The sequence below is a fragment of the Eurosta solidaginis genome, chromosome 2 (assembly GCF_040869045.1).
Source record: "Eurosta solidaginis isolate ZX-2024a chromosome 2, ASM4086904v1, whole genome shotgun sequence".
NCBI classification, from domain to species: domain Eukaryota; kingdom Metazoa; phylum Arthropoda; class Insecta; order Diptera; family Tephritidae; genus Eurosta; species Eurosta solidaginis.
In genome coordinates this window covers 34,160,239-34,173,957 of record NC_090320.1, presented here as the reverse complement: position 1 = coordinate 34,173,957, position 13,719 = coordinate 34,160,239, and the positions used below count along the sequence as shown (strand labels likewise).

General features: G+C 35.7%; 1 protein-coding gene across 5 annotated transcripts in view; it reads right to left on the bottom strand.

Annotated features, from left to right (window-relative positions):
- The window catches only part of LOC137239533 (ankyrin repeat domain-containing protein 29), a 237,117-nt gene that overhangs the window by 53,996 nt on the left and 169,402 nt on the right, over positions 1-13,719 (bottom strand). The window contains exon 1 of one of the 5 annotated variants that reach the window (XM_067764957.1): positions 12,272-12,293. The exons of 3 other annotated variants lie outside the window; for them this stretch is intronic. The gene's annotated coding sequence lies outside the window, so the exon portion shown is untranslated. One more of the 5 variants, XM_067764952.1, reaches the window with a different exon arrangement.

Sequence of the window (13,719 nt, the reverse complement as noted above, 5' to 3'; positions counted from 1 at the left end):
TTTCTCTTCCATTTTCACAACAAGATTCCCAAAGAGAGCTTTGTGCAGCGATTTCTTGAAAAATTGGTATGACTCTTAAACAGGTTTAACTAATATCGTTTGTTTGCCCTGATCCTGGGAGTACTTGAGTATTGTATTGAAAGGCGGTTGTGGATCACCCTGCATTACACTAGCCTTTACTATGAGAAGACATGAAAGATAGACGATAGTATTGAATCAAAAAAGAAAAAGGTAGCAGGTTTCATCATCACATGGGAAGAGTTACTTGCGAGGTGATCTATAGATGATCCAGAAATTATATTGCAATAGCTCCGTAATTATTTGTAAATAATCTGTAAAAATTACCAAAATGTACCGAAAAGTTCCTAAACGATTTCGAAGTAAATCTGAAAAGTATGGCGAAATGATTCACACACAGTTCAGAAATGGTCCCGAAATTAATTTGAAATGCTTCCGAATGTTTCCAAAAGAAATACCGAAATCATCTTACCGATATTACTCCTAAGTCAATACGGATATACTCCCGAAGGTTCAAAGAAAGTTTCAAAATTATCCCAGATCTGTTCATGCATCCAAAATCCGCATCGTCGTTAACGCACTTAGGATATTCGGCCTTTTTTATCCTGCGCTAATATTTTTTGAACTACCCGGAGAGCAAATGGCAATAATTTTTTCTTTTTGCTCTCTCCTCTACTACAGCACAAAAAATGCTAACACTTTTTTATGCTATGACTCTGCTCTATGCTCTGTTCATGTATCAGAGCCGGAGCAGCAGCGGGTGAAAAAAACTCTTAGAGTAATATAGCATTTTCAATCACTGGTACAAAGTTTACTTTAGCCAGACTCTAATCCCAGAAGCATCGAATAACTTCTTCCACGTATCAACAAGACAATAAATTTGTTAGAGATAGTTAGTACTGGTCCTTTTTAAAGAACGTTGTACGACGAAGGTAACAAGTATTCCATGATAGAATAACTTCTGTTGAACCGCTTCCTTATAAAAATAGTTGTTTTGAAAGTTTTATTAAATCATTGTAAGAGAGTCGAGAGGAGAAGAGAAGATGTCAAGAAACGAAATAAGTGAGGAAAGTGTATCTTTGAGTTACTGTATATATCATTAAGTATCCATTGAATCATTCATTTCAAATGACAGTCTGCTGTTAATTCGCCAAATATAATAAATTCAAAAATTTTCGCTCTTCTTCCACTGTAATTGCCCTCAGTGAATGCCGAATGGCGGAACATTGGTCTAGCCAGATTATTTTTTAGTGGTCCTCAACGCACCACTTACTTTCTCTGATGAACTTAAGTAGGAGTGAAAGATCCACCTTCCCAACCTCCGCAAGACTGTCGAAAAGCCGAGCACCCATAAATCTGAGTCAGTGTGTTGGCAGTTCTTGGCATCGGCAGAGTAAGTGATTAAACGACTCCTCTCCTTCTCATGCTGACATATTCTGCAAAGGGAGCTTGTTGGTATGCGCTACCATTATACCCAGCAAAGGGAGACATTGAAGTGCCTTATGGACGCCAGTGATTCTCGAAACCTCCGCACGATATCCGACATTATCAAGTTGGATTCTACTGCCTTTAAGGCGGCCTGGCTGTCGACAAAGATCGTTATATTGATGACTTGTATCATGCCATCCTGGAGCAGTCTGGCTGCTTTCTCTATTGCTTAAACCTCCACCTAGATGACTGTGCCTGAGTCTGAAAGTTGGTAAGATCCTGCAATGTTTTGAGTGCATACCAGCTCCTGTTCCCTTTTCATGCCAAGCCATGCTAGCCTTTACACCTTACCCTATGTTGACTACTCTTAACTGCATGTGTTGTACATACCGTGGATGAAATGCGGTTACAGTGCACAGTTCCTTCCGAAAGCCGTTGTGCTGTTGTAGTTATGTTATATTTAATAACTTTTCAAGTTTTTTAAATTGTTTTAACATAAGTTGTAACAATTTAATTCTGGAATCCCTTTTTCCGGAGCCAAAAAGAAATTGAACATCTGCACTGCAAAAAACTAACATAGAACGTTTAAAGAAAATTGTCGAGATAGTAAAAAAATTGACATTGAGCCGCTTTGACAAACCAAATTTCATGTGCATTTGCATGTAAAAATATTGTTTACCCTTCGAAGCGAATAAAACTTAATGAATTGAGGGACTTGGGAATATTTCAAATTATTTTTGAATCAAAAATGAAAATTTCCAAAATATTTGGTATAACTGTTTTTACTAGGAGCACCAACTGCATTTTGTAGTTTTGACTTTAATTTCCTGCTGTGATGCTCATGCTCTCGCTCTCGCTCTCACTAATACACTTACATACATTTTATTTTTTGCCGGCTACTGCTGCACACCATTCGTTCATTTGCTCGCAAGCAGTGTTGCCAGGTTAGCCTTTTCGAGGCTAGATTTAGCCTTTCGTTTTTGCCTTTAGCCTCGAAATTTTGGGTTTCGCTTCGTGACTTTTTTCTAGCCTTTTTTAATCCCAATGTATTTTAATAATTTCTAAAATAAAATAATTTCAATAGTTCCTGTGAACACCTAATACTTAATAATATGAGTTCTCTACAAAAGATTAATTCTTTTTCTGCTGAAAATTCGTTGAAAGTTTCAAAGCCAGATGTATTTTCTTGCTTTGAAAAAGAGAAGCATAGTTATTCTTCAAGTCAAATAGCATTAATAGAGCAGCAGTGGCAAAACTTATAACTATACAATGGAAAAATGTACACTCCACCATGGAATTTTGGCCGCAAGTCCGAGAACATAAAAATACATTAAACGAACCACCTTTTTTAGAACTTGTCGAATTCATATTGTTACGAATATTAGCAAAACTAAGGGGTGCTGCCATCTCTAAGCCGATGCTAAGGAGCGCCTTGCATGCACATCCATAGATCAATCATTAAGTATCTACATAAACGAATAAAACATTATGTCTACACATATGTACGTACACGCAGCAGAGAAGAGATGCTCCCAAAAGTATGCAATTGTAATTGTTGAAGTGTCGCTCACAAATACACGCATATGAGAAGCTATATACGTGCATTTGTAGTTATAATTATATGACGGCAACTAAGAAAATTCTGGAAGCGCCTAGAAGATGCCACGAGGAAATCACAGAGTATAAAAGCAACCGCGGTAGAGGCGCTATAATCAGATTCGATTAAGAGGCTATCTAGAGAGCAATAGCAGTATTATTTTGAAAGTGAGTTTCATTTGAGCTATCAATCAGTTCGGTTATTAAGCCAGCTAGTTGCAAAGTATAAGTGTTATTGTGAAGTACTTTAATAAAGGCCATTTTTCCATTATTCAATATTGGAGTTATTTATTCAACAGTTTAGTGATTCGAACTTAGCAGAAGGGCAAATAAGAGGATTTGCAGTAAAATTGTTACAATATTAGTTTTTTAGTATTAACACTCAGAAACGCGGAGGTTGAAAGAATGTTTAGTGGCATGAAAATTCTGAAAACTAAATTAAGGAACAAACTAAAAATTAAAATGCTTAATGCGCTGCTTAATATTAGATGCTCGTTAAAACGCTTATCGAAATGTTGTATTGATTTTGAAATTACCGATGATCTCATATCTATGGCAAATAGCCAAACTTTATACGCAGACTTAAGCTCTTCTGATTTTTCAGACGGGGAATATTTTATATAAATAATTAGTTTGTAATATTTTTCTTTTTTGTATATACACATATGCAATCATATAAAGTAATTCCATGTGCTAGTCAAGGAAAATGTGCCTAATATGTTTTGAAACAAGAAGTTATGTTTAAGTTATGTTTATAAGTTTTTATTTACAATTGTGTAAACTAAAATATAAAAAAAAATTTTATTTATTAACCAAAACAATTTCTGGCCTTTTTGACCTTTTTTTTTTGCCAATCTTGCTTCTTTTTTTTTTCATCGCCTGGCAACACTGCTCGCAAGATCAAATCTGAGATCGTTTGCATGATTGCGTTCGTATTGTGAGTGTAAACATTCTCATAGTTTAAATACCTCTTTGGCATTGGTAGTGGTGCGATTTTTCAAATTAATATTTTAGCGCCAAATTTTTTGAATGACTTGCACTTCTCCTTAAAATAAAATTAAAGAAAAAAAAAACTTTTTTAAAAATAAGCTTTTATTATTTTGGTTAATAAAATTAACTAAAAAGTAAACAATAAATTGACTCTAAAGAAATATAACACTTTATAAGTTCATTGTAAGCTTAAACGATAATTAGGCTTTTTCGTCTGCGACAAAAAAAATTCTATATTGTACATAATTATATATTTTTAACATTAAAACTTTACACCTAAATTATTAAATCTTACAGTTTATATCACAGTCCTAATTGGTACCGCCCGATTACAAGCAAATTGGTACCAAACGATTCGGTTAAGAAGTGTTGAGAGAAGGCAACATGGAGCCGATAGTTTGGGCCATTGATCATGCAGTAGATCCGTGTTTGACACCGTAGAGTTAGGTATACAAAGACAGGTATCTGCGTTATAATTCACCTTCAACTGCACCGGAAGTTGATGTATCAAATCAAATAAAAAAGTGTATAATCAGCTGTTCCATGCTGCCACCTTGTATCGTAGCGCCATGTGCGCTTATTTTCATGACCACTCCGTTAAATGTCACATTTGACCGCTGAGCGTTAAAAGATAGCAGACTAAGATTCTTTAAGCATAAAAGATTGAAGTATTTAGAAATTTTACACTTTAGTTCAAATTACAAAAAAAAAATTCCCTATGACACTCTGAGGCAGTTATATAAATTAGAGAAATTCGACCAGTAGGTCGGCAGTTTTGCTCAAAAAATTCCAAGGGGTTTTAATTTTTTATACAGTCAAAATATGAAGAAGAAGATTCGGTATGTTGCTATTTTTAGGAGAGTGTAGAGAGTGCAATACGAATTTGGCACGCTCCCTTCTTAGACTCGATACAAAGCCAGAGAGGGCTCCTTAAATTCCTGTTGTTTTATCTGTTTTTCGTTTTTGTATGGTCTCTTCAATTGTTGCCTTTTACACATTCACATCTTTGCCCCCACATTGTAATAAATATTTCTGTCACGTTTCTTTAATTTTATTCGCTTTTAAGTGCGTTTCTTTGTCTGCTGTTGTTTTACTTAATTGTTAATTAAACAATTTTAAATAGTTCACTTTTCTATGGCTTTTGGCGCCACCAATGTTGCTCACATCTTTATAAAGCTGTGGGGTTTCGTTGTTATTGTCGGCATCATAACTTGCTGATGCTGGTACATACATGTCTATTGTTGCTGTTTATTGTCAGTTGGCAACACAAGCCGTACACGCCTTTTTAGAAAAAGAAAACAACTAATAAATACACATTTATGGATGGCAAGCGAAGATAAAGCGCCCAAATAATTGATTGATTAACGGTGACGAAATATTTACCTATCTGATATGGTGTGTTACAATTAAAAGTGTTACAGGAATTTTTTAGAGTATAAATATGTACCTATCCTGTAGAGTTTGTACCAAGGCGAATTCATTACAGGTGGTGTTATCCCATCAGCTGATTGCAAGGCGAACCAGGCAAAGCGAATTCAATCAATTCTCCATGCAGATGAATGTCAAGTCAAAAGAAAAATTTCATAGATTTCGATTAACTGACATTTTGTTGTACAAGGCTTTGTATGGAAAATTATCAAGAAGAAGCAATCAGCTATTGGGATAATACCACCTCTACTGAATTCGCCTTGGCTGATTGCTTCTTCTTGATAATTTTCCATACAAAGCCTTGTACAACAAAATGTCAGTTAATCGAAATCTATGAAAAATTTCTTTTGACTTGACATTCATCTGCACGGCGAATTGATTGAATTCGCTTTGCCACCACCTGGTATAGATTCGCCTTGGTTTTTTTTTTAAACAACGTGCACAATTTAGGGATGTAACCAACCTTTTCTTCGACGTTCCGAAGAAGCGTCTTTGAATTACTTGTGTGCAGATCAGCACGTACTTGGGCAGCCTACTCCATGTTAGAAGTATATGAGTAAACTTTCTTGCCCACCTCCCACCAAAGAAGACAGTATTACTCCGAAAAGAATACTATATTGTCTGATTCGGCGGCTGAAGCAACAGCATTACTCCGAAGAGAACACTGTCAACTCCAACGAAGAAGCGAACTTCCACGGAGGCAATCCTACGCATTCTGGGTCACCCTCCCAGAATTACGATATGAAACCACAGCCACCGCGATGCTCCCACAAGGGGGCCATCCCAGGACAGGAAGGTGAGACCTGAAGAATTCAGATCACCCGGCTTAATTTCTTGCTCCCGCGGTGGCAGTTTTTATAAAGACCATGCTTGGGGTCCCACAGGGTGATACCAGCGTTCTCCCTACTCCCTTTCGAGTAAAGCCACTCAGGATTGGTTAGCCTTATCGTCACTAATAAGATGACGTACATTTGTTACGGTTAGGGTGAACTGATAAGTTTGGAGTGTGAAGATCCGAAGATCAAACACAAGCCAATTTAACCACCAGTACAATCCCTTTTCGTCACTAATACAATGACGGCAATTTGTTACAGAGGTACACCTGCACAATACACCCCTTTGTGGATTATAGTCGCCTTTTACGACTGGCATGATTGCCCTGGGCATATTATACTACCCCTAACCCACAGGGGGAAACATCCGGTGCAGTACGATTTTGACATTTGTCCATCGAATTTACAAAAACAAAGTACATGGAATTTTTATTTATGTTTGTAGGTATGTCACCATGCTACCACCTTGTATCACTGCGCTATGTAAGCGCAGTTTTGGTGTCGGCTTCGTGGTGGAAGGGGGACGTAGTCGCCAAGTACCATTATTTACCTATGAGGACGAACGTTCCGCCGCTAATTCTATGAAGTCGGAATTCTTCAACATTTCGTCATCTGCGCCCATGAATCGATGGAAGAGAAGGACGATGAGGTGAAAGAAACACACTACGAGAGCCCAAAAGGCACATGCATGGAGGTCCCGCCCCACCAATTTGTAGGAATAATTAAAAGGAGCACGACGCTAATTGGAGAGAAGCTGGGCCTAAAATCTTTTGAGAGATTACTTCATTAAATTGAGTGCTAATATTAGCAGGATTGATTTAAGATTGTTGAATGTCAAAAGTGGTTCAACATTTTAAAATCAAGCTTAATCGAACAAATGATCGTATTTTGGACAAAGACGCAGTCTTTCGATATCTCAACAAAGGAAGTTGTTAAATGATTGAAACAGACCGTAGATACAATGAGACCTTCCTTGAGCAACTCGGTTTTAAAGTCAACAAACGGGATCGCGAGGGAAACGATCATTTACATGTTCTAAGCATGCATAGAGGGAGTCCTCGATAGCGACGTCTCATTTCGCAGATAAGTGTTAAGTTCAAAGACCTTGCTTTGATGCAGATTGCGAAATTGTCGTCATAACAATCATAACAAATCTAGCACTGCAGCTTTGCTCATTGACATGACCACTAGGGTCGAAAGGGTCGATCGTCCATGTATTAAGGTGAATGTATCTCAAGGTAGGCTAGCCATCGAGAGCTAGGTCGCCAGTGAGGCTGTCACAAAACTCGGATGTCTGACAATAGCGTTTGTAGTAATCATTGACCTGGTACACCCTGCATTGGAGCAGTCGCATGAATAGTCTCTAAAAAAGGACTCTGGCAAAGGAAATGTTAATTCATCACTCAACATGGAAGAATTGAGAGAGAAGATTCCAATCTCTTACCTTGCAAGGCAGCACTGGTAGATATTCGGAACGCCGCGACAATATATACTATCCACCGCGAGTTAAGGGGCTTGAAAGCCAAGGCAGACCGAAAAACCCAATTATTATTTATCTCAGCGTACTAACCCGATATCATGAACGTTGACAGTTTTAATAAAGAAATTAGGTTAGGTATCTTATACTAATGGCAAATTATGGTCTAGTATCATATTTAAATGCATCAACTCGAAGTATTTCTGGGAGCTGTATCGACCACGTTTTCTATCGTAGTAGTTGCGAACTTTTCAATAGTTTCACTAGCATAAATTTTGATTTGAGTATTACAGACCATAATATGACTGGCGTAGTGATACAGGATGTACATAAAAAAAGCGCTAATAATATTATTGATAAAATTGCAAACACAAGCTTTACTAAAATAAATGTCGAATCCCTAAATAAAATATTGCTGTTTCAGTCCTGTGAGGAGTGTCATCAATAGACTTCTGAATCGTAAGTGTAAAACAACTGATACTTCGATTGCCTTATGTAATGATGTCGAGAGTCTTACTAACCCCACAGCACTGGCAAATATTTTTAATAATCACTTTGTATCAGTCGGGCAAAGTCAAGCTTCAGCATCTTCATCCGAATTTTCAACGTTGAGATCTGTTTTGTCTAATTCAGACAAGAGTTTTTGGTTGAGCCTTTTACCGGCCTTGAAGTTTTGAAGGCCATTAATGCATTAGATAACTCCAGTTCATGTGGGCATGACGGAGTCTCCAATCAAGTTTTAAAACGTGTGGGATTAAATTTAGTTGATATATTAACTCACCTTTTTAATGGAAGTATTTTGTCTGGATCCTTTCCTTTAAAAATGGATCGATTTCAAGCCCATTTCTATTGAACGAAGTAAACTTGAATGTTCCATGCCGAGTTTCAAGGCATTATAAACCTATAATTCTTAAACAATGCAGAAGCAATTTCCAACTACACGAACCTTTTCTATGTTTGTGTGAAGATTATAACTCTCACTCGAGAATAATTGATGTTTCGGACTCGCTCTTTGCCATAAAAAAGACGGTTCCATCTTCTCTTAATAATTAAAAAATTATATTTATGCTTTTAGTCTATTGAATTTTGTGAATCTATATTTCTCAGCTGATGAGTTTCTATGTAGCTGAGCGGTTTTAGATATCGGCGCTTAAGAAGCCACTGCCTTTCAAAGACTCGGTAACAAAAAAATTCTAAATAACACATAAATAAGAATTAGGGTGCCAAAAAAAAAATACAAAAACAAAAAGTATGTATGAATTAAAAAAAAAAAAAAAAACAGGATTAGCCTGGTTTCATCGGGCCACTTGAGGGCAGTGCGCTGCCACAACGTCCGAGCAGAAAAAAGGAAGTAAAACAGATGTAAACAATTACAGACCGATTTCTCTACTTCCTGCAATTTCAAAAGTTTTTGAGAAACTTGTCAAATGTAGAATTCTTTCATTTCTTGAAAATAAGAACTTTTTCAGCCCAATGCAATTTGGATTCAGATGTGGGCGGTCAACAGAAGATGCTCTGTTAGAATTTTGTACCTTTATACACAGCGAATTAGACAACAAAAAGAACTGTTCTGGATTGTTTGTAGATATCACGAAAGCTTTCGATATGGTAGATCACCAAATACTATTACTATTGTATTGCGCTGGCTTCAGTACCTTATATATAGTTGGTTTAAATCTTACTTGTTAGGAAGAGTGCAGAAAATGAAGGTTGGAAGCAGTTCAAGTAATCCTGTTATGAATAACTTAGGAGTGCCTCAGGGATCTGTTTTAGGTCCGTTACTATTTTTGGTCTAAATCTTTTTAGAATAAAAAATATATCAAAATTAGAAGCTATTTAGGGCCACAAAAGATAATTTAGGTTTTCATTTAGTTTTCGAGATATTCGCAAAAAAGTGTGGGCCTGCTTGGTTAACGTCAAGCTAGCAGACCCACAACTTAAATTTCATTTTATTTTAAATAAAAAATATATCAAAACTAGGAGCTATTTAGGGCCGCAAAAGATAATTTAGGTTTTCATTTAGTTTTCGAGATATTCGCAAAAAAGTGTGGGTCTGCTAGCTTGACGTTAACCTAGCAGACCCACACTGTTTTGCGAATATCTCGAAAACCCAATGAGCACCTAAATTATCTTTTGTGGCCCTAAATAGCACCTAAAATACACTTAATTCTCAAACAACTTAAACTTATTTTTGAGCACTTGGGTCTGCCAGCTTTACGCACGTGTTACACTTTTACCCTGCATAAAATAGCGGTGTGGCAGTGCAAATCTGCTAAACTAGCTGATCGTGACAATTTATTTTCGTAACTTCACATATTTTTAGACGAAGAAAATTTAAATGAAGGAAATAGTTGTTAATGAATTTTTATTATCATTGACAGCGCGTTTGTGAAAATAAGCTAATGCACGGGGTAGTCATTACGTTCTTTGCATGTACTATAAATGCTGAGAATTTTCTGGGGTAGGAGTAACTCTATTAAGGCTTTACCATTTACTTAGGCAACAATTTATTTCAGAAAAGAAAACGCTATAAGTTAGGCTAAATTGGCTAGTCCATGAGGACCTCGTATAGAATGAATGCGTCCGTAGTGTTACCAAAAGTTTGTTTACTGACAAAACTGAAAAACTATAGCAAATTCGTCAGAGAACATATATTTTTTTTTTTGTAGCAAAAAGAAATATGTACTATAGACCACAATGAGGTATTAAAAGTTATTTGTAAAATCACATGAATGTTGTTTTTGTCATCTTGTAGCTTGCTTTAATTTATTTGTATTTCGAACTGTTTTTTTTTTTTTGTTAAATTATACTCAGCGTGCTTTGCACACAGTGTATATTAACTTTGATTGGATAACGGTTGGTTTTACAGGTATAAAGGAATCGAGATAGATATAGACTTCCATATATCAAAATCATCAGTATCGAAAAGAAATTTGATTGATCCATGTCCGTCCGTCCGCCCGTTAGCACGATAACTTGAGTAACTATTGAGATATCCTCACCAAATTTGGTACACTAGCTTATCTGGACCCAGAAGAGATTGGTATTGAAAATGAGCGAAATCGGATGAAAACCACGCCCACTTTATACATATATAAAATTTTGGAAAACACAAAAAACCTGATAATTTAGTAAATAATACACCTAGAATGTTGAAATTTGACATGTGGACTGATATTGAGACTCTTGATAAAAGTTTGGAAATTTTTTTTAAAATGGGCGTGGCACCTCCCACTTATGATAAAATCAATTTTACAAATATTATTAGTCAAAAATCGTTAAACCTATCGTAAGAAAATTAGGCAGAGAGGTTTCCTTTACTATAAGGAATGCTTTGAGGAAAAATTAACGAAATCGGTTAAGGACCACGCCCACTTTTATATATAGGATTTTTAAAAGGGTCGTGGACGAATAAAATAAGCTTTATCTTTGCAAAAAAGAGCTTTATATCAATGGTATTTTATTTCCCAAGTGGATTTATAACAATAAATAGGAAAAACTTTTATAAAATGGGCGTGGCACCACCCCTTTTATGACTAAGCAATTTCCGATGTTTCGGGAGTCATAACTCGAAGAAGAATTAACGGATCGTAATAAAATTGGGTACACAAATTTTACCTATAGCAGGAAATATTTCTAGGAAAAATGGACTAGATCGGTTAAAGACCACGCCCACTTTTATATAAAAGATTTTTAAAATGGTCGTAGACGAAAATAATAAGCTATATCTTAACGAAAAAGAGCTTTTTGTCAAAGAATTTTACTTTCTAAATTGAATTATAACACTAAATTGGAAAACACTAAAATTTTTGAAAATGGGTGTGGCACCGCCCATTTTATGACTAAGCAATTTTCTATGTTTCGGGAGCCATAACTCGAAGAAAAATTAACATATCGTAATGAAATTGTTTACACATATTTTCCTTATAGCAGAAAATATTTCTAGTAAAAATGGATGGGATCGGTTAAAGACCACGGCAACTTAGATATGAAACAAGTTTAAAAGGGTCGTAGACTAGAATAATACGCTATAACTTAGCAAAAATAGTTTTGAATCAATGATATTTCACTTATCTAGTTTTATTGTAAGAGGAAATGGGGAGCCATTTTTTAAATGGGCGGTGCCACGTGTTATGTAGAAAAATAATTTATCTGAAATGAAATGTACAATTGAAGCTCACGCTGAGTATATAATATTCGGTTACACACGAACTTAGACACCTTTACTTGTTTTTTTTTTTTTAATTTAATGCCTTATCTTACCTATGAAGCGATGATCGCCGAACACACGTGTTTTGTTTAACTAAGAGCTCAATCTTTATCTGTTTTGTAAAACTGTAATGATAACACCGTTAAATGTCTTAACAATCGATTTCAAAAATTTTATTTCTTTTTCTGTTTTTTTGCACTTTTTTCTCTAATTCAAGTACCAGATATCGCAAAAACCCTTCCAAATAATTGCACTTTATATAAACCCAATTCACATAACAATTCCTCGCACCTTATCAAGCTACAAGCGCATGCCGTCGCTGTTTAAATGCAACTGAAGCAACTCAAACCAAACAAACAGTGCATAATTGTTGGATTACCGTATTATGTATGATGGTGTGATTCGACCGCCAATAGAGCAAACAGCCCAGCTGCTGGCCTCCACCAATTAAAGAAAAGAGATTAATTTTAAAGACAGTGTGGCCAGTGTACCAGAACTTTTAAAAAAAAAAGACTAGAAGACAAAAAATAAAAGCTAAATCAAAAATTTTAAGGCTAAGGAAAAAAGCTAAAAGTTCAAGGCAAGTTTTCAAGTGCTTTATTCATTTTTTCATAAAAAATATAACAGAATAAACATTTCATACATCATTTGGTAAAAAATTAAAAATATTGTTTACTTCAATTTAATAAAAAGTAAATTAAATAAATTACATATGAGATCCACCGCGAACGGAAAAAAAGAGACACAATGAAGTTTTTCATATAGATTCGTACAACGCAACTTATGCATGCCAGTAACATCGCCACAATCACGCAAGATGTTGCGTTTGTAAATATGATGGAACTGCAGATTTGGAAATTGAAATTTATTTCGCCTTGCCAATTCACGTACAAAATTTTGTGAATCACTGATATAAGCATTCTCACTTTGCAAAAAATATACTTGCTAACATTTTTTGTGTCCTATTCATTTGTTAAATTGCAGTATTTAACTGTGAAAAATGTTAGAAAAGTTACCAACGAGTGGGTAAAATAATTTCACTTGCAAAGTGTGAAAGCACCCTTAGCCAAAGCAAATGTCAAATTTTTCTTCTTATGCTTTGCCTGCAACGAAAGTTGGAAGATGGCTACTTTTTCATGTAAGATGCCGCAAGTGTCGCTCGATCTGCCGTTCTCCATAAAAATACGAGCAATCTACTCATCATGCATAAGTTGTGTTAGACTCATCTGTATGAAAAACATTTCTATTGCTAATTGAATTATCACCAAATCCCAGCTGCCGTTTCGAAAACGTTCAATCTTACCATACGTTTTATATATTTTGACGTACAAAAGTTTTGAAATGCGGCGTTTAGTCGAGTTAGGTCGATTTTTCACTCAGCAGTTAATATAAAATAACATCCTGCAATTAATATGTCATCGTTATGCTTATAAATTATTGAACATCTGGATCATTTATATATGTAAATATAGTCGGAGCAAGGCTGTGATCACATTCTACACCATATGATACCAACGCACAAAGTGTTCCATCCACAACGCCCGGTGCCCCAGAATCTCCTTCGCATATATCAGATCTACCTGTAGCACAAATCATTGCTTGTGTTACAATTTTCTCTATCGTAAGATAAAGTTCCGCACAACGGTGGAATGATGTTACACGTAAGACAGTACTTTTTAGTGTAGGCGAACCTTTTCCTTTTTTTTTTGTATTACCCCATCCACTTACATGCATTTCTG